Source organism: Palaemon carinicauda, chromosome 4, assembly GCF_036898095.1.
Source record: "Palaemon carinicauda isolate YSFRI2023 chromosome 4, ASM3689809v2, whole genome shotgun sequence".
Taxonomy (NCBI): domain Eukaryota; kingdom Metazoa; phylum Arthropoda; class Malacostraca; order Decapoda; family Palaemonidae; genus Palaemon; species Palaemon carinicauda.
In genome coordinates, this window is record NC_090728.1 from 168,485,008 (window position 1) to 168,510,406 (window position 25,399).

Here is a 25,399-nt window from a genome sequence, read left to right on the forward strand (position 1 = left end):
CGGGCGCGCAGGAGAACGTTGGCGCGCAGGGGATACCTGGCGCTTAAGGGACTTACTCACATTGTGAGAAAGCCCCTTTTGCGCCGAAGGGACCGGTGCCCGTTTAATAACGAGATGCGTGAGCGCCCACAGCACATCAGCGGCCAGGAACAGTGACGGCAGGTCAGCATGTCTGGCAGGAGGAGATCGCGAACGATCTGCGGAGAGATCCAGGGATGCAGCAGGAACGGTCGGAGCACAGTGTGGAGGATCCTCTGCGGGGGACTGCGAAGATGAAGAGCCGAAGAGGTGCCTCCTAACACCCTTGTGGGGAGAAGGAAGGCCTCTACGGCGAAGAGGAGGGCGAGCTTTACGTCTGATACGACCTCTGGCAGCAGGCAGACCATCGGCAGTGCTCCGAAGAGGAGTCTCTCTGTTAGTGCACTCCCCCGAGGGGGAGAAACACCTGCAGGAGAGACCGTTGGACTTAGCTCCTACCTCGAAGGATGTTCGGAGGGGGGAACTAAGCCTTCCGCTACATCAACAACCGCAGCAGGGGTTTGACCTTACTCGTCAGAGGCCTCTGCCATAACAACGTCGACGATAGACAGAGGATCAACCTCTGCTACTGCCGGCGACTGTTTGACAGCTGCTCCCAACCTGATCATGTCAAACAGGGCTTCCTTGGAGGGCGAGCCCTTAAGCCACAAGGAAGCCCTAAGCTGTAATAAATCATTGTTAGACACACCATTATCATTAAAATCCTCCCCCGGGGTAGGAGGAGGAGCTGCCTCGCTATGGGAGGCAACTCCCTCTCCCGAACCCCGAGATCGGTTAACAGCATTGCGGCCTACGCTACCACTTGACGGCCTCTCGGGAGAGACCGATCGAGTGGGAGCTTCGAAAGGAGGTTTGGGCTACGGAAGAAGAGCCCTTGATATTTTCTCTCTTCAAGGGAACCCTTGAAAGAGAAATATCCTTTTTGTTCTTCTTCTGGTGCCGGGTAAACCTCTCCTACTGGGAGGTAGACCACTCCGTACACTCACCACATACTTTATTTCTTTCACACCGTTGGCCCCTACAAAAAGGACACAAGATGTGAGGGTCTGTGTCCACTGCAGACATATAAGTTCCGCAAGGGCGGTCAGGTAATCCGGGACACTTCCGCATGATAGAGGCCAACTTCCAAACACTGTCAAGAAAAAAAAGCAAAAAAAAAAAAAAAAAAAAAAAAAAAAGATTAATGGCTGTCAATATAAGCGAGGGTAGGAACGGACACGTCCGGTCATTACCCGAACCAAAAGCAAAGTGAGCTCTCACAGGTGTGTGTGAGGGGGGAGGGGTAGCAAGCTACCCCTCCCTACCCCCCGCTAACTAGCGATGGGGTAGTAAACCCTCGTTAAAATTCTAATGACTCGTCATTTCAGCTACGCCGAAAGTAATACCCATATTAAATAGCGTGGTTAGTATTTCAGTTACGGAGCAAACCCCTTTTTTATTTATTATTTCTTTATAATTATTCTTGGTTCCAACACGAAGTACTTAACTCGAACTACTTTCTTAGGAGTATCTGGGATCTCCTCCCATCCGACCAGAGTTTTGTGTAGTTTACCCTAAACCCATTTTCTATGAGGGGTAACCTCAGGCGGAGTGATACGCGCCCTGAGGCTAACCCCGGGTCAGAGAGCATGCCTGCTCAGGTCTCGACCTCCAGTAAGTTCTCTGGTCGCGTCGCGATATCATCTCGCCGCTCTCCTAATCCCAGTGTGACTTTGTGTGTCCCCGACCCTTTGTGTCTCACGCGGTACCCACGTGGTCCCATTGTGCTTTCCCTGTGCGTGCTTGTGTCTCGTAGTGCTTCTCCTACAGCATGAAGCATCCTCGCCGTTGTCCTGGGCCTATGGCTGGTAAATCGTGTGGAGCGTTCTTCTCGAAACCCGAAGTGAACCCGCACTCCTTGTGTTCCTCATGCAGGGGCAGCGTGTGTTCCCCTTCCGACACGTGTCCGGAGTGCGAGTCGTGGCATGAGGTGCAGTGAGTGCGGTATAGCACCAAAAAGAAGAAGGCAATGAAGAAGTCGAGCGTCCCTTCCTCCCTTGCTTCGCAGGGCGTCTCATCGGACCGAGCTTCCCTTCCAACCTCCCCTACCCAGAGTAGGGGACGAGGTAAGTCCATTGCGGGGAAGAGGCCCGTGGCCCTTCCCCAAGAGTCTGACCTTCAAGACAGTGGTGTTGTGGCGTCGTTCCAGGCGAGTAAAGGGCCTGAGTGAGGGGCGGGAGTGTTTTCGGGAGACGGTGGCCTGGTGCCAGCAGGTCACGTCTCCTCAGATGACCCCATGTGGGGCAAAAATGTAACTAATTCTTCTCCAGCCTCTTGGGCGTGTTTTTCAGGCGCTTCAGCAGCCGAGGGCGACGTCGAGAAGGAGCTTTCCCCGCCGTCGGACCCCACTGCGTGGGTTCCCCCTAAGACGCCCTTCAGATCTCCGATGAGGATGGAGGAAGACTTCGGGACCTGGTCTCCCACGGGAGAGCCTCCTCGCTCCCCCGCAGCGCCGTCGGCCGTTTTCCCAGAGGTGTTTTTCCAGGCGTCGTCTTCCACGGAGCGTCGCAGGAATCCTCCTACACCAGCGAGGGAGGCGAGGTCTTCGAAGAGGGCCTATAAGTTGTCAGTCTCCTCACTGGAGGAACTTTCCTGCTCTTCGGAGGACGAGGCACTGAGGAAGCTCAGGAGACGGAGGGAGAAGTCCGGCAAAAAGATGTCGCGCTCTCGCTCCCGCTCGAGGTCGCACCACGAGAGTCGGCGCCCAGGATCCCCCAAGAGGAAGTGGAAGGAAAGGGCCTCCCCGGACGGTGAGTGGGTGATGGTTCACCGCGACAGGCTGCTGGAGCTAGCTGCGGTGCCGAGCCCTTCAAGTTGGCGTCCGAGGACGCGCTCCCCAGATAGATACTCCTCCGGCAGCAGTGGCACCGGACGAAGGGACTCATCATGGCAGGTTCCAGTCGACAGGCGTAAGACCGCAAAGGTTCCAGCTCCATCCGCCCAGCGGAGAGAGTCGCCCCTTCAGTCTGGCAGCCGAGTCCTGACCTCCAAAGGCCACCTAGCTGGTTACGAGCGCGGCCTTCGGCTTTCCTCGACGGGCAGGCCCGCAGATACGAGAACCTCCGGAAGAGATGCTGGATCTAGGACGGAGGCCCCCGTCCCGACAGCGATGCCCGTCCTTCAACGTGGATTCCCGCGAGAGCGTCGGTCAAGGACTCCCCCACATGCGAGGTCCTCCGTCGGAGTACCCCCGTCACATGCGTCAGCGCGCCCGTCGGAGGATCTCGACGACCATGGAGACGGGTCGGCAGCGGAGGTATCGGCCTATCGGAGGGTGATAGGCCTCATCAGAAGCCACCACAGGCTGGACGTGCCGGAACCCTCCTCCGAAGATGCATGGCGTTCCAGCCTCAACAGGAGAGTGGATGCCCCGGTCCAGCAGCGGCCCTCCTTGGCTCTTCCTTTAGCGAGGGACGTTAAGTTGGGAAGAGACCACATGGACAGGATCGTGGCCAACCACGCCAAGGCGCCCAAGAACCAGAGCGCTTCCAAGCTGCTCCAGGGCCTGAAGTCCCAGAGCAAGTTTTACCTCCCAGAGGGAAAGCGAGCAGGCGCCTGTGCACTGGAGCCAGCACTCACCGTGTTGGGGTAGGGAGCCTCAGAAGAAAGGGCGTCCACGGCTCCGATCTGCTTCTCTCCTTCGGAGGCGGTTATGATAGAGGAGATCTCGAAGGACCTAGTCAACGTCTCCTCTTGGCTGGACTGGTGGGCGTACAGTCATCCTACGATCTGACGGTACCGGAAACCCAGGCCTTACTCAAGGAACTTACCAGTTCGGGAGGTAAGGCCCTGAAATTCCCCTCCTACCAGTCTTAAGCAAGTTTACTAGGATGCTTCCGGACAGAGAGGCCAGGTCTCTGAGGAACCTGACCCTGTGGGACGACGGGATCTTTCCCCCAAAAGCAGCGGAGGAGTCGATGGAGAGAGTTAGAAGGCTGAAGGAACCGTACGAGACCAGGCCCCACCCGGTCGGAAGGCCGGCGTACAGAAGGTCCTCCGTCGACGCCCTTCGCCCTCCTCGGCCCTCTCCTAGCCAGCCTAAGAGAGACAACTCGGCTACAGCCTGGTCCCAGTCGTCTCAGCCCTCCCGTAGGGAATCAGCCTCGATCCAAGCCGACTATAGGCCATCGTTCGCGGCATCCAGAAGAGGGCGTTCAGGCCGCTCCTCAAGGAGAAGATAAGGAGGGAGGCCCCCTACTCCTGCCGAAGCCTCAGGTGGGGGGATGCCTCAAACGTTCTTGGCAAGCATGGGAAGAACACGGAGCAGACCCGTGGACCGTGACTACTGAAGGAAGGGTACAGGTTGCCCTTCCTAGTGGACCCTCCACCTCTGATGCCAGACCAGCAGGCAGAGTGGCTAGCCCCCAAGGATCCCTTGAAACAGACAGCTCTGCAGGGAGAGGTCTCAGCGATGTTGGCAAAAGGGGCAATGGAACTTGTCCAGGACCCAGGTCCGGGGGTTCTACAGCACGCTGTACTGGTCATAGACCCCTCAACAAGTTCGTCTGCAAGACCGACTTAAAATGGACACTCCGAAGTCAGTCTTGGCGTCCTTGAGAGAAGGGGACTTCATGATGTCAGTAGATCTTAAGGATGCTTACTTCCAAATCCCAGTTCATCCCTCCAGCAGAAAGTATCTACGGGTAAAATGGGAGACCCAAACGTTGCAGTTCAAGACCCTCTGCTTCGGGCTGTCCACTGCCCCCCAAGTCTTCACGAGGGTCTTCACAACGGTCTTAGTCCGGGCACATGAACAGGGCATTCGCCTGATTCGTTACCTAGATGACTGGTTGTTACTTTCAGCCTCAGAGGAAGTACTGAAGGAGCAAGGCGCGATGTTGCTGCGGTTCTGGAACGTTCTGGGGATCACCATCAACCTAAAGAAGTCCCAACTGATACCCTCCACCAGGACGACCTACCTCGGAATGGTTCTGGATTCCCGGTTAGTGAAAGCCTTCCCCTCCGCGGACAGGCTGGACAACTGAGACCAGGTCCTCCGCCCCTTCCTGACGGACCAACCCAGGAGAGCGAAGGACTGGCAGAGGCTGATAGGCCACCTTGTGTCTTTGGAGAATCTGGTCCCCCAGGGCAGGCTAAAGCTCAGGGAGGTCCAATGGAACCTAAAGGAAAGCTGGAACCAAACGGACTCCCCCCACAGTGGTCCCGGTGTTCCCGAAGACGAAACGGGTCCTAGAATGGTGGAGCTGCAGGACGAACACCCTCAAAGGGATGCCCTTTGCAGCCGACCCTCCAGAGATGTTTCTGTTCACGGACGCATCGAAGGAGGGGTGGGGTGCCCATCTCCTAGGGAAGTCAGCAAGAGGGAACTGGACAGCCCTAGAGAAGACCCAGCACATAAACATACTGGAGATGAGGGCAGTACGAAGAGCGTGCCAGGAGTTCATACACCTACTCCGGGGAAACACCGTGGCGTTAATGTGCGACAACGCCACGGTGGTAGCTTACATAAAGAAACAGGGAGGCCTAAGGTCGAGGGAGCTGTGCGTCCTCACGTTAAAACTTCTGGAGTGGGCCGAAGTGGAGCAGATCAGAATCTCAGCAAGGTTCATTCCAGGGAAAAGGAACGTCCTCGCCAACGTCCTCAGCAGGATGGGGCAAGTGGTAGGGTCCGAATGATTTCTGCACCCGGAAGTAGCCAGGACCGTCATTCAGAAATGGGGTTCTCCAGTGATGGACCTCTTCGCAACAAGGCTGAACACACAACTCCCCGTGTTCTGTTCTCCTGTACCAGATCCAAAAGCGGCGTTCGAGGATGCCTTCCAACATCCTTGGGACAATCTCGACGTGTACGCTTTTCCCCCCTTCGGGATGCTCAGGCAGGTCCTCAACAGAGTAAGAAGGGCGAACAACCTGTGGATGACTTTGGTAGCGCCCTGGTGGCCGGAGAGAGAATGGTTCGTGGACCTAAGGGAGTTAGCACAACAGCCGCCCTGGCCCCTTCCGGACAGGCCAGACCTTCTCCGGCAACCACACTTCCAAAGATTCCACGAAAGTCCTCGGTCCCTTCGCCTTCACACGTGGAGGTTATCGAGCGCCTCCTGAGGAGGGAAGGCTATTCGTCGAGTACAGCAACGAGGATGTCGGGCTACCTGAGACGGTCATCGACAGCTGTATACCAGGCCAAGTGGGCCACCTTTACCAAATGGTGCACCGCTAGGGACATCAGGCCCCTGAAGGCCTCCATCCTGCAAGTAGCGGACTTCCTAGTTTACCTCAGGGACGTGGTCAACATGTCCATCCCAGCCATCAAGAGAATCAGCGCTGCTCTGGGTCAAATTTTTCTCCTGAAAGGCTTAGACCTGGGTAACTCCAGACATATCTCAATGCTCATTAAGATCTTTGAGCAATCATGCCCCCCGCAAGCTGTTAAGGTGTCACAATGGGACGTGGCAAGGGTCCTGAAAATGTTATCCGAACCTCCGTTCGAACCCCTGAAAGACATCGTGGACAAAGATCTCACTCTCAAGACGGTTTTCTTGTGTGCGTTAGCGTCAGCTAAATGGGTAGGCGAGATTCATGGTCTGTCCTACGAAGTGGCTCACTCGAAAGGTTGGCGAGAAGTCACGTTCAAGTTCGTCCCTTTCTTCGTAGCTAAGAACCAGAACCCTGCCGTGTGGGACCCCAGATTTGAAGGTTTCTCAATTCCAGCAATCCCCCGGTCGGACGACTCGAAGGATTTGCACCTGTGCCCCGTCAGGGCGGTGAGGAAATACTTGGAAAGGACAGCCAAACTCCGGCCCGGGATCAAAAGCCTTTTCGTTTCCACAGGCCTCGTGAAGAAGCCAGTCTCGAAGAATACCATCTCCTTCTGGTTGCGGCAGGTCATCATCAGGGCCTACAGTAAGGCAGGAATCCCCCTGCCGGGGAAGCCAAGGCCCCATGACATTAGGGGCCCGAGTACTACATTGGCCTTCGAGAAGAATATGGCAGTGGGCCAGATCCTAAGGGCAGGCACCTGGGCCAACCAGTCTACCTTCACGGCTCACTATCTGAAGGACTATTCAAGAAGATCCCTGGACGGGTTCTCGATAGGTACCGTCGTTTCGGCGCTCCAAATGGTTTAAAGGCATAGCCTCAGTGATAACCGCGGGTAACAATCACAAGAGACACAGGTTCGTTCCTTAAACCCCCTTGTACATTCTTTCCCTTTTTCCGCTTCAAGTGGGCTCTGAGAGGGCCCTGAGTCAGAGACGAGTACCTCAACGGGGGGAAGACATGTCCCCTAGGATTTCTTGCACAGGTGAGTTTCTTAGACACTAAGATGGGTTATTGTGTAGTTTCCTCTCAATCGATTTTCTATAGGGTCAACACGACCTAGCCTCCTTTCTAGGTCTCTGGATTTTCCTCAGCACGGTCTCAAGAACTTTTTGGGGCCACGCCCACCTCCTAAAGTAGAAGTCTCCTAAGAAAGTAGTTCGAGGTAAGTACTTCGTGTTGGAACAAATCACAAATTTTAAGTAATTTGTATTTTTCCTAACAGTATTTACCTCGAACTACTTTCGGGTAATGGCCCACCCTGCCTTCCCCGAGTGTCCCCTGGTATCCTTAGAGACCTTAGCTATCAAGAACTTACTGGAGGTCGAGACCTGAGCAGGCATGCTCTCTGACCCGGGGTTAGCCTCAGGGCGCATATCACTCCACCTGAGGTTACCCCTCATAGAAAATGGGTTTAGGGTAAACTACGCAAAACTCTGGTCGGATGGGAGGAGATCCCAGATACTCCTGAGAAAGTAGTTCGAGGTAAGTAGTTAAGAATAATACAAATTACTTAAAATTTGTGATTTTTTACATCTTTCTTATATAATGCAATTGTATTATTGTTATGAGTAATTATGTGTAGTAAATTATTAAGGAGTTATCATAGGATTTTGGGCTGTGGAACGAATTATACAAATTACAGTGTATTCTTATGGGAATATTTGCCCCAACATACGATTGTTTTTACATACGAGGTAGTTCTCGGAAGGAATTAAGATCGTATGTAGAGGTTCCACTGTAACAACAATGGCAAGAAAAACAATGGAAAAAATAGGTCTACGGGAAAGAAAATATGTTATTTTTAAAATAAAATAAATTTTTGAATATACTTACCCGGTGATTATATAAGCTGCAGCTCTGCTGCTCGACAGAAAACTCTACGTTCAAAATCCGCCAGCGATCGCTATGCAGGTAAGGGGTGTACATCAACAGCGCCATCTGTCGTGCAGGTACTCAGTACTCAATGTAAACACAGAACTCAATTTTCTCCTCGGTCCACTGGGTCTCTATTGGGGAGGAAGGGAGGGTCCTTTAATATATAATCACCGGGTAAGTATATTCAAAAATTTATTTTATTATAAAAATAACATTTTTCAATATTAAACTTAGCCGGTGATTATATAAGCTGATTCACACCCAGGGGGGTGGGTAGAGACCAGCAATAAATGTTTACATTATTATGAGCTAAGGATTTTTTATTTCATTTTAGCAGTTATTCAAAATAACAAACATAAAATAAATAAGTATCTGGTAAGGAAGTCAACTTGAACAATTACTCTGCCTTTTTAAGTACGTCTTCCATACGGAGCCTCGCGATCCTCTTAGGATGCTGAGCGACCCCTAGGAGCTGAAGTATCAAGGGTTGCAACCCATACTACAGGACCTCATCAAAACCTCTAATCTAGGCGCTTCTCAAGAAAAGAATTTGACCACCCGCCAAATCAACCAGGATGCGAAAGGCTTCTTAGCCTTCCGGACAACCCAAAAACAACAATAAAAAACAATTCAAGAGAAAGATTAAAAAGGTTATGGAATTAGGGGAATGTAGTGGTTGAGCCCTCACCCACTACTGCACTCGCTGCTACGAATGGTCCCAGGGTGTAGCAGTTCTCGTAAAGAGACTGGACATCTTTAAGATAAAAAGACGCGAACACTGACTTGCTTCTCCAATAGGTTGCGTCCATTATACTCTGCAGAGATCTGTTTTGTTTAAATGCCACTGAAGTTGCGACAGCTCTAACTTCATGTGTCCTTACCTTCAGCAAAGCTTGGTCTTCCTCACTCAGATGGGAATGAGCTTCTCGTATCAACAGTCTGATATAATAGGATAAGGCATTCTTTGACATAGGCAAAGAAGGTTTCTTAATAGAACACCATAAAGCTTCTGACTGTCCTCGTAAAGGTTTAGTTCGTCTTAAATAGAACTTAAGAGCTCTAACAGGGCATAAGACTCTTTCTAGTTCATTTCCAACCATATTTGAAAGGCTTGGAATATCGAACGATTTCGGCCAAGGACGAGAAGGTAGCTAGTTTTTGGCTAGAAAACCAAGCTGTAAAGAACATGTAGCCGTTTCAGATGAAAATCCGATGTTCCTGCTGAAGGCGTGAATCTCACTGACTCTTTTAGCTGTGGCCAAGCAAACCAGGAAAAGAGTCTTTAAAGTGAGATCTTTAAAGGAGGCTGATTGTAGTGGCTCGAACCTTTCTGACATAAGGAATCTTAGTACCACGTCTAAATTCCAACCAGGTGTAGCCAAACGACGCTCCTTCGTGGTCTCAAAAGACTTAAGGAGGTCCTGTAGATCTTTGTTGTTGGAAAGATCTAAGCCTCTGTGACGGAAGACTGATGCCAACATGCTTCTGTAACCTTTGGTAGTGGGAGCTGAAAGAGATCTTTCTTTCCTCAGGTATAATAGGAAGTCAGCTATTTGGGTTACAGAGGTACTGGTCGAGGATACTGATACTGACTTGCACCAGTTTCGGAAGACTTCCCACTTCGACTGGTAGACTCTAAGAGTGGATGTCCTCCTTGCTCTAGCAATCGCCCTGGCTGCCTCCTTCGAAAAGCCTCTAGCTCTCGAGAGTCTTTCGATAGTCTGAAGGCAGTCAGACGAAGAGCGTGGAGGCCTTGGTGTACCTTCTTTACGTGTGGCTAACGTAGAAGGTCCACCCTTAGAGGAAGAGTTCTGGGAACGTCCACTAGCCATTGAAGTACCTCGGTGAACCATTCTCTCGCGGGCCAGAGGGGAGCAACTAACGTCAACCTTGTCCCTTCGTGAGAGGCGAACTTCTGCAGTACCTTGTTGACAATCTTGAACGGGGGGGAATGCATATAGGTCTAGATGTGACCAATCCAGTAGAAAGGCATCTATATGAACTGCTGCTGGGTCCGGGATTGGTGAGCAATATATTGGGAGCCTCTTGGTCATCGAGGTTGCGAAGAGATCTATGGTAGGCTAGCCCCATGTGGCCCACAGTCTCTTGCACACATCCTTGTGTAGGGTCCATTCTGTTGGAATGATTTGTCCCTTCCGACTGAGGCAATCTGCCATGACATTCAAGTTGCCTTGGATGAACCTCGTTACTAGAGAAAGGTTTAGATCTTTTGACCAGGTGAGGAGGTCCCTTGCGATCTCGTACAACGTCATAGAATGGGTCCCTCCTTGCTTGGAGATGTACAGTACGCCAAAGCCGTGGTGTTGTCCGAGTTCACCTCCACCACTTTGCCTTGAAGGAGGGACTTGAAGCTTTTCAAGGCCAGATGAACTGCCAGTAGCTCCTTGCAGTTGATATGTAACGTTCTTTGATGCGAGTTCCAAGTTCCCGAGCATTCCCGACCGTCTAATGTCGCACCCCAGCCCGTGTCCGATGCGTCCGAGAAGAGAACGTGGTTGGGGGTCTGAACAGCCAGGGGCAGACCCTCTCTGAGGCTGATACTGTCCTTCCACCAAGTCAGGGACGACTTCATCTTCTCGGAAATGGGGATCGAGACCGCTTCTAGCGTCTTGTCCTTTTTCCAGTAAACAGCTAGGTGAAATTGAAGGGGACGGAGGTGTAGTCTCCCTAACGAAACGAACTGTTCCAGGGATGATAGCGTCCCTATCAGACTCATCCACTGTCTGACTGAACATCGTTCCTTCTTCAGCATGTTCTGGATGCATACCTGGGCTTGACTTGTTCTGGGGGCCGACGGAAAAGCCCGAAAAGCTTGACTGTGAATCTCCATCCCTAAATACACAATAGTTTGGGATGGGACCAGTTGAGATTTTTCCATATTGACCAGGAGACCCAATTCCTTGATCAGATCTAGAGTCCACTTTAGATTCTCCAGACAGCGACGACTGGAAGAGGCTCTTAGAAGCCAGTCGTCCAAATAGAGGGAGGCTCTGATGTCCGCTAAATGAAGGAATTTGGCTATATTCCTCATCAGCCTCGTAAACACAAGAGGAGCTGTGCTTAGGCCAAAGCACAGGGCTTGAAATTGGTAGACAACCTTTTCGTAAACAAATCTCAGAAAAGGTTGGGAGTCTGGGTGGATGGGGACGTGAAAGTATGCGTCCCTTAGGTCTAAAGAGACCATCCAGTCTTCCTTTCTGACCGCTGCTAGAACGGACTTTGTGGTCTCCATGGCGAACGTCTGCTTTGTGACAAAGACATTCAGCGCACTGACGTCTAGCACCGGCCTCCACCCTCCTGTCTTCTTTACCACTAAGAAGAGACGGTTGTAGAAGCCCGGGGATTGATGGTCCCGGACTTTGACTACCGCTCCCTTTTCTAGTAAGAGAGACACCTCCTGCTTCAAAGCTCGTCTCTTGTCTTCCTCTCTGTACCTGGGAGAGAGATCGATGGGACACGTTGCTAGAGGGGGTTTGCATACAAACGGGATCTTGTACCCTTCTCTGAGCAACTTCACAGATTGTGCATCTGCGCCTCTTTTCTCCCAGGTCTGCCAGAAGTTCTTGAGTCTGGCTCCCACTGCTGTCTGAAGAAGGAGGCAGTCAGACTCTGCCTTTAAAGGACTTGGTACCTTTCTTCTTCCCACGTCTCCCTTCGGCACGAGCACCTCCTCTGCTGGAGGCTCTGCCACGAAAGGGCGGAATGAATCTGGACGCTGGAGTGTCCATCCTGGGTCTTGACAAGGTAGGCAAAGGGGTGGCTTTGCGGGCAGAGGACGCAACCAGGTCATGGGTGTCCTTCTGAATCAAAGAGGCAGCAATCTCCTTAATCAAGTCCTCTGGAAAAAGGCACTTTGAGAGAGGAGCAAAAAGAAGTTCTGATCTCTGACACGGTGTTACTCCAGCTGACAGGAAAGAGCAAAGGTTCTCCCGTTTCTTGAGGACCCCGGATACGAACGAAGCCGCAAGCTCACTAGATCCGTCACGTATGGCCTGGTCCATGCAGGACATTATGAGCAAGGAAGATTCCTCTTCAGACGGGGAGATCTTCCTGCTCAAAGCTCCCAGACACCAGTCCAAAAAGTTAAAGACCTCGAAGGCTCTAAACACTCCTTTCAACAGATGGTCTAGGTCCGTAGGAGACCAGCATATCTTAGAGCGTCTCATGGCTAGCCTGCGGGGAGAGTCTACCAGGCTTGAGAAGTCGCCCTGGGCAGAGGCAGGAACTCCCAAGCCGAGAACTTCTCCCGTGGCATACCAGACGCTCGATCTGGAAGAGAGTCTCGCAGGGGGAAACGTAAACGCTGTCTTCCCTAGGTTCTTTTTGGACTGCATCCAATCTCCTAAAACTCGTAAAGCTCTCTTGGACGAGCGGGCGAGGACGAGTTTCGTAAAGGCAGGCGCGGATGACTGCGTACCTAAAGCAAACTCTGACGGAGGGGAGCGTGGAGCCGCAGACACAAACTGGTCCGGATACATCTCTTTGAACAGAGCAAGAACTTTTCTAAAGTCCAAAGAGGGTTGCGTGGTCTTGGGTTCGTCAAGGTCCGTATGTGGGTCATCAAAGTGTGCCGCGTCGTCATCATCAGAGAGTCCATCATCTGAGAATTGAGGAGGAAGCGGCAAAGGAGTAGGAATCGGCTGGTCAGCTGAGTCCGGCAGCACGGGTGCACGGGTGCACGCGTGACTGAACCGGACGCAACGTCATGGAACTGTTGCCCAGTCTGTGAACTGGCAACAACCATAGCAGCGCGGGGACGCATAGCGTCTACTCCAGACTGTCTAGTCTGATGTGGGCGAGCAGAGGTAACCACACTTAGACTGTTGTTGTACCTCGCGAACGTCAACGGAAGGTTCCGTGCGTCGCTGAACGTCAACATGCGGCTGGCAGGGTACACTGGAACGCATGGGTGGCGGGACTCTCTCAGCTGGAGTGCGGCAGAAGGTCGCCTCAGCGTCCACAGGACGCACAACCGTGGGTGGTTGTAGGCTAGAGGTTGGTGCAGCGTCAACCTTCTCCGCACGAAAGTCCTGCATCAATGACGTTAACTGAGACTGCATGGTCTGCAGCAAAGACCACTTAGGGTCTACAGGAGCAGGTGCGGCAACAGACGGTGTGACTGCCTGATGCGGTACCGCTTTGCCTCTCTTAGGAGGTGAGCAGTCGTCGGAAGACTGCAGCGAGTCCGAACTGACCCAGTGGCTACAACTGGGCCGTTGGACTTGCGCGGAAGGGACCGACTTGCGCTTAAGAGGCCGCGAGACCTTGGTCCATGGTTTCTTACGAGAAACCTCTTCCGCAGACGAGGAATAAATGGGCTCTCTCGTCTTTGTGTGGGTGGGGCGATCTTGGGTAGATACGCCCGAAACCACGGAGGGAACGTCTGTTCGGTGATTAAAGCCTCTCGAACCCTTTGGTCGTACGACATTGCTTCTCCCCTGGGCTTGGGAGCTTGCAAGAGGTCCCGGACTGGGCGGACGACAGGCACGAACAGACGAACCCTCAAGCGCAACACTATCCACAACACTATCACTCACTTTATCACTACCCACTGCACTCTTACACTTCAGCTCCTTGACGTCTGCCATGAGCTGATTACGGTCACTAGCCAGTGACTCAACTCTCTCACCCAGAGCTTGGATGGCACGCATCATATCTGCCATCGAAGGTTCTTGAGTGCTAGAAGGGGGATCAGGAGCAACCACTACAGGGGAAGGAATAGGTTGTGGGGCATGAGGAGAGGAAAATTCAACGGAGCGAGACGAACTTCTCCTGACTCTATCTCTCTCTAGCCTACGTGTATATTTCTGGAATTCGATAAAATCGAATTCCGAAAGCCCAACGCATTCCTCACATCGATCTTCCAATTGACAGGTTTTATCCCGACAATTGAAACAAACGGTGTGAGGATCGATAGAGGCCTTCGGAAGACGCCTTGAACAGTCCCTAGCATTACACTTCCTGAATTTAGGGACTTGAGAAGGGTCAGCCATTTTGAATTAGTCAAAGGGGAATTCAAAAACTATCCAAAGTCATCAACAAATAATCCGATATCAACAAAAGAATGCAAGGATGTATTGAAGATAAAGCCTGCAAAGCGAAAGCTCAAAACTAGAAACGTGTACTTCACCAAAAAGATGTGAAAACCAATCCAGTTAGCAACAGCGAATTAGTAGGTCTTGCCGGTGGCACGACAGAGAGAAAATTGAGTTCTGTGTTTACATTGAGTACTGAGTACCTGCACGACAGATGGCGCTGTTGATGTACACCCCCTACCTGCATAGCGATCGCTGGCGGATTTTGAACGTAGAGTTTTCTGTCGAGCAGCAGAGCTGCAGCTTATATAATCACCGGCTAAGTTTAATATTGAAAAATTAAGATTGTCTGAAATCCTAAAGAAGACTCTGTTAGCCTTTCACAGAATTAATTTCACCACCAATGACACCTGCAAGAGCTACTTCCCAAATGACCACTCACTACCCTACCACAAAGGGATAGTACCACTATGATTAGAGTAGCTCAAGTGTATGCCAAATCTGCTTGATGGGACTGAGAGCACTTTAAGAATACTGTACAATCATCCCCACTTTAATCATAGTGGCAACGATGCCGCCGGGGGATGAATCAGAGGTGGAGAGCTGATGAATGGGAGGAGGTATGTGGACTGGAGGACCTCCACCATCCAACTTTTTGTTCCATGGAAGCAGAAGCCTGGTTTACAGGAGAGGTTAAAGGTAAAAATGATATTTTGATTATAAAATAAATTTTTGAATATACTTACCCGGTGAATATATAATAGCCGACGTCTCGGACGGCTCGACAGAAACACAAAAACTCGCGAGCGATCGCCATGAAGGTTGCGGGTGTGCCCACCAGCGCCGACTATCGGCCAGATACCGCATATACATGTAAACATCTCCAGTTCTTCTCATTCCGCTAGGTCTCTATCGGGGAGGAAGGGAGGGCCTTTAATTTATATATTCACCGGGTAAGTATATTCAAAAATTTATTTTATAATCAAAATATAATTTTTAAATATTAAACTTAGCCAGTGAATATATAATAGCTGATTCACACCCATGGTGGTGGGTAGAGACCAGTATTAATACAATAAAGGCGTATATGCTTAGAGTTTTTGATAGTTATATCATAACAAAACCCAAATAAATATAGGTACCTGGTAAGGAAGCTGACTCTGACGATTACTCTGCCTTGTTAGTCCGCTTTCCTCACGAAGCCCAGCCATCCTCTCAGGATGCTGAAAGACTCCCAGGAGCTGTTATATCCAGGGCGACAACCCATACAACAGGACCTCATCAAAACCCTTAATCTGGGCGGTCTCAAGAAATGACTTTGACCACCCGCCAAATCAAAAAGGATGCGAAAGGCTTCTTAGCCTTCCGTACAACCCAAAACAAGATTAAAAACATTTCAAGAGAAGATTAAAAGGATATTGGAATTAAGGGAATGTAGTGGTAGAACCCTCACCCACTACTGCACTCGCTGCAACGAATGGACCCAGTGTGTAGCAGTCCTCATAAAGAGTCTGGACGTCTTTTAAGTAAAATGAAGCGAACACCGACTTGCTCCTCCAAAAGGTCGCGTCCATAATACTTCGTAGAGATCTGTTTTACTTAAAGGCCACGGAAGTTGCTATAGCTCTTACTTCGTGCGTCTTGACCTTAAGCAAGCAACGATCTTTTTCACTCAAGTGAGAATGAGCCTCTCGGATTAAAAATCTAATAAAATACGATAAAGCATTTTTAGACATAGGCAATGAGGGCTTCTTAACTGAGCACCACAAGGCCTCAGATCCACCTCGTAAGGATTTGGTACGAGCTAAATAAAACTTAAGAGCTCTAACTGGACACAGTACTCTTTCAAGCTCGTTGCCTACGATCTCTGACAGGCAAGGTATATCAAACGACTTAGGCCAAGGACGAGAAGGCAGTTCATTTTTGGCCAAGAAACCAAGCTGAAGTGAACATGTGGCTTTATCTGTAAAAAAGCCGATGTTTTTACTGAAGGCATGGATCTCACTGACCCTTTTAGCCGAAGCCAAGCACACTAAGAAAAGCGTCTTGAGGGTGAGATCCTTCAGGGAGGCTGAATGTAATGGCTCAAACCTGTCGGACATTAGGAACCTTAGGACCACGTCTAAGTTCCATCCAGGAGTTGCCATACGACGCTCCTTAGAGGTCTCGAAGGACTTAAGGAGATCTTGGAGATCTTTATTATTGGACAGATCTAAGCCTCTATGTCTGAACACAGAAGCCAACATGCTCCTGTAGCCCTTAATAGTGGGAGCCGAGAGGGAGCGAACATTTCTCAGATGTAGGAGAAAGTCTGCAATTTGGGCTACAGAGGTACTGGAAGAGGAAATGGATGATGACTTGCACCAGTCTCTAAAGACTTCCCACTTCGACTGGTATACCTTGATGGTAGAAGCTCTCCTAGCTCTCGCAATCGCTCTGGCTGCCTCCTTCGAAAAACCTCGAGCTCTTGAGTCTTTCGATAGTCTGAAGGCAGTCAGACGAAGCGCGGGGAGGCTTTGATGAAGATTCCTTACGTGGGGCTGCCGTAAGAGATCCATCCTTAAAGGAAGACTCCTTGGAACGTCTACCAGCCATTGAAGTACCTCTGTGAACCACTCTCTCGCGGGCCAGAGGGGAGCAACCAACGTCAACCTTGTCCCTTCGTGAGAGGCGAACTTCTGCAGTACCTTGTTGATGATCTTGAACGAATGCGTACGCGTCCAGGTGAGACCAGTCCAGTAGAAACGCATCTATGTGGGCCGCCTCTGGATCTGGGACTGGAGAGCAATAGGTCGGGAGCCTTTTGGTCAACGAGGTGGCAAAGAGGTCTATGGAGGGTTGACCCCAAGTCACCCAAAGAATCTTGCACACGTCCTTGTGGAGGGTCCATTCTGTGGGGATCACCTGACCTCTCCGACTGAGACAGTCTGCCAAGACGTTCAAGTCCCCCTGGATGAATCTTGTCAACAGGGAGATGCCTCGATTTTTTGACCAGATGAGGAGGTCCCTTGCGATGACGAACAGTGTGTGGGAGTGAGTGCCTCCTTGCTTGGAGATGTACGCCAAGGCTGTGGTGTTGTCCGAATTGACTTTTACCACTTTGTTTCGAAGAACGCTCTCGAAACTCGTCAAGGCCAAGTGAACCGCTAACAGCTCCTTGCCGTTGATGTGCATGCTCTTCTGATCAGACGTCCAAAGACCCGAACATTCCAGACCGTCCAGAGTCGCTCCCCAACCCAAATCCGACGCGTCTGAGAACAACACGTGGTTTGGGTTCTTGACCGCCAGGGACAGACCCTCTCACAGACTTATGTTGCTGTCCCACCAGTTCAGGCACGTTTTTACTGGCTCGGAGACCGGGATTGACACATCTTCCAAAGTCTTGCTCTTGTTCCAGTGTGAGTCTAGATGGAACTGGAGAGGGAGAAGGTGAAGTCTCCCTAGTGAGACAAATTGCTCCAGGGATGACAGAGTCCCTAAGAGGCTCATCCAACTTCTCACTGAGCAACGGTCTTTTTTCAGCATGAGGCGGACTTTGAGCAGGGCTTGCTCTATCCTGGTGGCAGACGGAAAAGCCCGAAAAACTAGACTGCGAATCTCCATCCCCAAATAGAGAATCGTCTGGGAGGGATTCAGTTGAGACTTTTCTAAGTTCACCAACAGTCCCAACTCCTTTGCCAGACCCAACGTCCATTGAAGGTCCTGCAGACAGCGATGACGGGACGATGCTCTGAGAAGCCAGTCGTCCAAGTACAGGGAGGCTCGAATTCCCGATAAATGAAGGAATTTTGCCACATTCCTCATGAGCCTCGTAAACACGAGAGGAGCAGGGCTGAGGCCGAAGCCCAGTGCTCGAAACTGGTACACCACATTCCTGTAAACAAACCTCAGATACGGTTGAGAATCTGGGTGAATAGGAATGTGGAAGTACGCATCCTGCAGGTCGAGAGAGACCATCCAGTCTCCCTCTCTGACCGCTGCTAGGACGGACTTCGTGGTCTCCATCGTAAATTTTGTTTTTATAACAAAAACGTTGAGCGCACTGACGTCCAGCACTGGCCTCCAACCTCCCGTATGCTTTGGGACTAGGAAGAGACGGTTGTAAAATCCCGGTGATTGAAGGTCCGAGACTTTCACCACCGCTCCCTTCTCTAGCAACAGAGACACCTGCTGATGTAGAGCTTGTCTCCTTGACTCCTCTCGATACCTGGGAGAGAGGTCTAGAGGAACTGTTACTAAAGGAGGTCTGCGTACAAAAGGTATTTTGTACCCCTCCTTAAGCAACAACACAGACTCTTGGTCTGCACCCCTCTTCTCCCAGGCCTGCCAGAAGCTGTTCAGTCTGGCCCCTACCGCTGTCTGAGGACGTGGGCAGTCAGACTCTGTCACGGGAGGACTTGGATCCTCTCCTCTTGCCTCTTTTACCGTCGGCACGAGCGCCTCCCCTGCTGGGGGCTCTGCCACGAAAGGGCGGGATAAACCTAGTCGCTGGGGTATCGATCTTGGGCCTCACGACATAAGACGATGAAGGAGCTCCCTTGCGAGCAGAAGTAGCCATCAGGTCGTGTGTATCCTTCTGCACAAGCGAAGCCGCAATGTCCTTGATCAGCTGCTGAGGAAACAAGGCAGCTGATAAGGGGGCAAAGAGAAGCTCCGACCTTTGACAGAGAGTAACTCCTGCCGAAAGGAACGAGCAAAGAGTCTCCCTCTTCTTCAGGACTCCAGACGTAAAGGTAGCGGCGAGCTCATTGGAGCCATCGCGGATGGCTTTGTCCATACAAGACATAATAAGCACGGAAACATCCTGGTCGGCAGACGAGATCTTCCTGCTTAATGCTCCTAGAGACCAATCTAAAAAGTTAAAAACTTCGAAGGCCCTGTAAACCCCTTTAAGGAGATGGTCAAGGTCCGAGGAGGACCAACAAACTTTAGAGCGTCTCATGGCCAGGCGACGGGGAGAGTCTACGAGGCTTGAGAAGTCTCCCTGGGCAGAGGCAGGGACTCCCAAGCCGAGAACTTCTCCCGTGTCATACCAGACGCTCGCTCTAGAAGCTAGTTTAAAAGGAGGGAAAGCAAAGGCCGTCTTCCCCAAACTCCTCCTGGTAACCAACCAGTCGCCTAGCAAACGTAAAGCCCTCTTAGAAGAGCGAGAGAGCACTAGCTTAGTAAAAGAAGGCTTCGAAGTAGCTAAGCCTAGCGCAAACTCTGACGGAGGCGAACGAGGAGCAGAAGTAACAAAATGGTCTGGGAAAAGATCCTTAAAAATCATCATGATTTTCTTAATTAAAGTCCATAGAGGGTTGAGCAGCCTTAGGCTCTTCTCCGTCTGATAAAACACCCAAAGGAATATCAGTAGGCGGAGGATCAGCAACATCCTCATCTGAAGGAACCTCGTCCGACAATTGATGAGTCTCAAGAAAAGGAGAGACCTGCCGCAGTGGCAATGCCTGACAAGCAAAGTCCACACGCAAAGGAGCAGCAGTAGTAGTCAAGGAAGCTACGTCATGTCGCTGCTGAAAGGACTGACCAGCAACAACAACAGGAGTTGATGGACGCTCGACGTCAAGTCGAGACTGCCTTGACTGCCTAGACTGAGCAGTCAAAACAACCCTTGACTGCGGTGCTTGACGCTCAACGTCAAAACAAGGCAACTGAGCTGGTTGGCGAACGTCCTGAACGTCAACACGAGACTGCGGCAGCGGCTGAACGTCAACACGAGGCTGCGGCAGCGGCTGAAAGTCAACACGGGACTGCAGCGAGTGAGGCTCCAAGTCACGTGACTGACGTGACAAACTACCGACATCACGTTTCATAACGTCAAAAGGGCGAGTAAAGGCTCGTTTGGGCGGCTGACGGCCAGAGTCTCGATCAGCGTAACGGCGAGGATCATCGTGAACCTGCTCAACGGTATACTCCTCCATAAGGGAGGCAAGCTTAGTCTGCATATCCCGCAGGACAACCCATTTAGGATCAACGGGAGTCAGGACGGGCCGAGACGATGGTAACGTCTGTGAAGGCAAAACATTGCCTTTACTGAGACTCTCGGAGCCCGTGTTACGCTTACGTTTAATCGGCGAACAGTCTTCCGACGACTGCAAAGGGTCAGAGCTGTCCCAATGGCTACAGCCAGGACGCTGGACCTGTCCTGAAGGGACTGACTTCCGCTTTAAGGGTCTAGAAACCTTGCTCCAAGGTTTCTTTTGCGAGAAGCCTTCGGATGACGAGGAGAAAACAGCCTCGCTCGTCTTATGGTAGGGGCGATCTTGATGAGACACGCCCGATACCACAGAGGGAACGTCTGTTCGTTGGTTAAAGCCTCTCGTCCCCTTAAGTCCTACGACATTACTTCTCCCTGGTGCAGGGGAGCCTGAAAGAGGTCTCGGACTAGGAGAACGACAAGCACGAACAGACGAACCCTCGGTCGCAACACTAATCACTTTATCCCCACGATTTTCTGATTTGGCACTCTGACACTTTAATAAATTCACATCCGATATGAGTTGATTACGGTCCGATGCTAGGGACTCAACTCTCTCGCCCAAAGTTTGAATGGCAAGCAACATATCCCGCATGGATGGTTCATGAGTGCTAGTAGAGGGTTCAGGAACAACTACTACAGGGGAAGGATTAGGTTCAGGGGCATGGGAGGAGGAAAAATCCAACGACCTAGAGGAGCTTCTCCTCACCCTATCTCTCTCAAGCTTACGAGAATATTTATCAAACTCTAGCCAGTCGAATTCCGACAAGACCACGCACTCATCACACCGATCTCCTAATTGGCAGGTTTTACCCCGGCAATTAGAACACACGGTATGTGGGTCGAGAGAGGCCTTGGGAAGACGTTTGTTACAATCCCTAGCATTACATTTGCGAAATTTAGGTCCAGGGATAGGAGAAGGGTCAGCCATATTGAACAGTCAAAGAAAATCCAAAGTCATCAACAATAAACACTATCCAAAAAAGGGTTCAAGAGTTTTAATTGAAGAGAAAAACACCTGTCACTGCGAAAGCTCAAAACAACCAAAATGAAAGTACTTCACCAAAAATGACGAAAACTCCAGGTCAACAGCGAGCGGAATCAACTTGTCGACAAGACCGACAGAGAAGAACTGGAGCTGTTTACATGCATATGCGGTATCTGGCCGATAGTCGGCGCTGGTGGGCACACCCGCAACCTTCATGGCGATCGCTCGCGAGTTTTTGTGTTTCTGTCGAGCCGTCCGAGACGTCAGCTATTATATATTCACCGGCTAAGTTTAATATTTAAAAAGGTAAAACTTGTCTGGAAGCGTGTCTAGAACTGCAAGGCAAGGAAGGCCTAAGACAATTTGGGGAAGAGCTTGTTGAAGAAGCTCTTCGTCTAGAAGAGCGCGAGGGTCTGGAAGCTGAAGTCCTAAGAGATGGATGTCTTGGTGGCGAGTCCTCCTTGAAAGACAAAAGAGACCTCTGATGAGCAGGTCTAGGATCCTACTTCGAAGAGGAAGGATCGTGCCAAAGATGCGCATCAACCAGGCTAGCAAGCTCCGAAGAGCGATGCTTAGTAGGAGGAGAGCTCCCTGAAGGGCGAGAGTAATCCGCTGGCTGGAGAGATGACAAGTCCTTGGGAGGACGGAGAGATGACAAGTCCTTGGGAGGACGGAGCGATGACCGGTACGGTAACTCCTGGGCAGAAGCCAGTAGGGCAATGACCGTTAACTCTCTGACAGATGTTAGTAGGGCAATGACCTCTGGAGGGCATCTGGAAGCAAGGATTGCTGAAGCTCCTCCTCCAAAGACCTCGGTATAAAAAAACCATCAGACCTCTGAAACAAAGGACCCGCTGAGGAGGTGGTCCTGACGTTTCGCTAGGAGAAACTGACAGACCTCCCTCCCCCAGAGATGGCCCTAAGGCTAAAGGGCCACCACTCTTTAATCAACTTGTCACAAGAGGTAGCCAAAGGAGATGAGTCAGACAGAAGAGTACCAGAGGTGGAAGAAGCTGCTCAGGCTTTATTCGACTTCGAGGATAACCCAGAGTGCGAAGGATCCCCCCAAGCTTATTCTTCCTCCTCCTCCATACTTATCCCACTGGATGGATGGCCACTCTTGTTGATCCTTACAAGAGGCACTTGCGAGCAAGTATGCCTTTGGCATTGAGGACACAGCTGATTAGGATCCACATCACGGGAACTCATAAAAATACCGGTCTTGGCTGGCACTCCTGGACATTTCCTCATAACAGTCGGTCGGCATCCATGATGAAGCAAACACTCAAAGCCACCCCACCGGATAAGAATAAGTTATAAGTAGTTATTAAAATTCTGCAAAAAGTAGTACCATCCAGTGTTTAGTCAATGACGGTTGAAATCTGTCAGTTGTCAGTTAGCCGGCGGGGTGCGGATGCCTTCCCGCTCCCAATAGGTAACTACCTGTTCGTTGTTTACACCTCATTATAATTTCAACTGCCGTGTTCCAGCTTTACTGTTATCTATTCTCCAGAGACATATATGATACTTTAATTTATGGCCAAATACATGAACCATACTGTATATTTTTCCTACCCATTATCTCATATTTTATTCCTTTCTGATCATAAATATTGGGGCAAACCACCTGTTCAAGAGTTTTCCTACCTCTCCCCATATAATAACACTTATGGAGGATACCAGTTGGAATCTGGGTATTTAGGTGGGGAATAAAAAAAAAGAGGGATTTGCAGCCATGGTAATGACAAGAAATGCATGATAAAAACAAGATAAATATAAGTGGTTTCTCTAACTGGCGTGAAATTAAAGTATAATTTCCAATAATTCACATGACGTCCCTCAAATCATTTTACCTCCACCATGACTGCCCTACGCTCGCGGAGCCTTTGTAGTTTGTTGGAACAGAGTGAAAAACCACATTTTACAGACACAAGAACATCACCTAACCGAATGTTTCCTACCTAACCTAACCTAAGGTTTTCCACCCAACCTAACCTAGGAGCCGTATCCTTAGACTGCCGTACTCTTATCTTACCCTGTCCCAGCGAACTACATTCACCCCAATGAAATGGTATTCACATTTTACTCGCTCAATACACAAGTTATGGAATTATGCCACAGCCCTCTTCATTCATTCAGAGAAAAGGGTAAAAACAACCAGCACTTACTTGACCATTTCTTATAGCGAGTTCCAGATTTGCTAACAAATAAAGTATCAAATATTAACCTTAAAAAATTAGGGATTTCCGCTTGAATTCATTAGTGAAATTGTTCCAAGCATTACAAAATACACAAGATTACAACCTTAATTTCACCAAATTGTTTAATGTACTATTCTATAATTTTACCCTTCTGTGGGGATACGTATAATATGGTGGCTGGCAACAACAATGGTCTGACATGCATAACACAGGATAACTAACTTGAAAATTGTTTGGTTCATTTATTTATTGTGAAATTAAAGTAACATACAATTACAGTTGTGAATACTCTCCTTACGTCCACTTGTCATTCGTGCATTGGTTAAACAGGATCAATATATAGGCGTATTGAAGAGTACCAGTTGAGCATAAGAAGCCACCCCTAAATTGGTATAAGCTATCAATAAACTGCGCATATCTAAAAACTAACCCCATTTGGATTTACTTACGTTTGAATAGGAGCTTGACGAGAAATTCTATAGAAGACATTCAAATGGCAGAATAACATAAACAATTCGAAGGCGATTGTCAACCATTAAAAGGACCGCGTATACAACAACTATTCCTGCGCAGACTCAGCTCCACAGAATCCAATTTCAAAACAACATTGGTGCTTTGGTGGGAAGTTACTCCAGAGTTGCCAGGTTTTCCAAATGTAAAAAATGCCAACATCTGATCAGCTGGCCAACCTAATGGTAAAAAAAGGCCAAAATATAGCATTTAAGGCTAACCAATTTTTAAAAAGGCCAAATTTAGGTGTGTAGCACGAAAAAGACCAAATTTTGAGGTTTTTGGTCCAAAAAAAAGCCAACTTGGCAACCCTGATTTGGTCTGGTCTTCTGGAGGCCCACTAGAATCAAGGCGTGGGCAAAACCTTTGTAACTTCACCTCTTTAGTTTCGTCGATTTTCGTTACGGAACCCTTTCGTTTCATTTTCTCCCATTGACCTGTTCTGATGTCTCTCTTTTTATCAGATATATTTCATTAAATTTTGTATCATCTCCGTACGGTTTCATCTGTGTAGAGTAAAAATGTATTTTACAACATTTTCCACAACTTCTATAGATGTTTAGGGGGTAACTCACAAAGACATGCCCCACCCCCAAAAAAAGTTTTCGTTCCGGAATCCTTTCGTTTCATTTTCTCGCCTTGACCTGTTCTGATGTCTCTTTTTATCAGATATATTTCATTAAATTTTTTATCTCTCCGTACGGTTTCATCTGTGTAGAGTGAAAAGGTATTTCACCAAATTTTTCATACCTTCTATAAATGTTTAGGGGGGTAACTCACGGAGACATGCCCCACGGCCCCCCCCCCCCCAAAAAAAAAGTTTGAGTTTAGGGGGAGGGTACACAGCATACTTTGTCCTCCGACAAAAAAAAAAAAAAAAAAAAAAAAAAAAAAAACAAGATATTGTTGTTAGATATCGCGGTCCTACGAAGACTGGGATAGGAAAATTATTATGATTATTACTTGCCAAGCAATAACCCTAGTTGGAAAAGCAGGATGCTGTAGGCCCAAGAGCCCCAACAGAGAAAATATCCCAGTGAGGAAAGGAAACAAGGAAAAGCAAAATATTTTAAGAAGTGAAAATGTTTCCTATACAAACTATAAAAACTTCAACAAAACAAGAGGAAGAGAATTTGGATAGAATATTGTGCCCGATTATACCCTCATGAAGTTTTCGTTGAATTTCTGAAGAAAATTTATATAAGTTTGGAAGAACTTATAGGTATATTATTATGGAGTATTCATTAAAAGAACAATTTATTTATCAAAATAATTTATTTGTTAAAATGAAAGAGTAGCTTATTTCTAAAACATCTTTCTCGAATACCGAACGGTTCATTGAGGGAAAAAAAGCTACATATATGACATTAGTACTAATTTCTGTTGAGGGTAGGCCTACTAATCTAGAACTGACGACGGTGGAAGGAATAACTCG

At 49.4% G+C, this 25,399-nt stretch overlaps 1 protein-coding gene across 1 annotated transcript in view; it reads right to left on the reverse strand.

The window, feature by feature from the left end:
* Window positions 1–24,055, reverse strand: part of LOC137640179 (uncharacterized) — a 92,557-nt gene extending 68,502 nt beyond the window's left edge. The window contains exon 1 of the mRNA XM_068372704.1: window positions 23,904–24,055. The gene's annotated coding sequence lies outside the window, so the exon portion shown is untranslated. The remainder of the gene's footprint in view (window positions 1–23,903) is intronic.
* Window positions 24,056–25,399: the final 1,344 nt, after the last annotated feature.